Source organism: Montipora foliosa, chromosome 11, assembly GCF_036669935.1.
Source record: "Montipora foliosa isolate CH-2021 chromosome 11, ASM3666993v2, whole genome shotgun sequence".
NCBI classification, from domain to species: Eukaryota; Metazoa; Cnidaria; class Anthozoa; order Scleractinia; family Acroporidae; genus Montipora; species Montipora foliosa.
In genome coordinates, this window is record NC_090879.1 from 40,840,465 (window position 1) to 40,841,045 (window position 581).

A 581-nucleotide genomic window follows, 5' to 3' on the forward strand; every position below is an offset into this window, starting at 1 on the left:
GAAGGTTACAAAATACTACCAAATTGAAAATTTATATTGCAAATGTTTTGGTAACCTCCAGATCTCATTGAAGTTGCTGCCAACCGCTGTTTACTTTGTTGTTTTTTTCCCATGAGCATGGTAGGTAGATACATGGGTAGGTGGGTGGGTACTGGTGGGTACTGTTAGGTAAGTATAGATTGATTGAACCTGTCAAAGAACCTAAATGCCCTAAATAACTGAAAAGATGTAATGGAGCTCTTAAGCAAAATCAAAACAGTCATGCATAAATACTGTAATTCACTAAAACTAAACCTTTAAATTTAACTTTGTAATGTTTCCCGTCAACATTGACGCCTTCTTCTTTAAGAAATTTCTTCTCAGCATTAAGCCTGCAAATCAGCTTCTTTACTTCACTCCTAAAACAAACAACAGTTACTACAGGGATAAGCTCTTAAATTTGGGTGTACAGTTGTACCACACTGATACAGTATATTCCATCATTAATACTAGGCGTGGTTCCCTCCTTAATACTGGAAATTAAGTCTGAGTATAATCATGCTCAAAACATTTCCATGAGCATGCATTCAAATCAGTCCTCT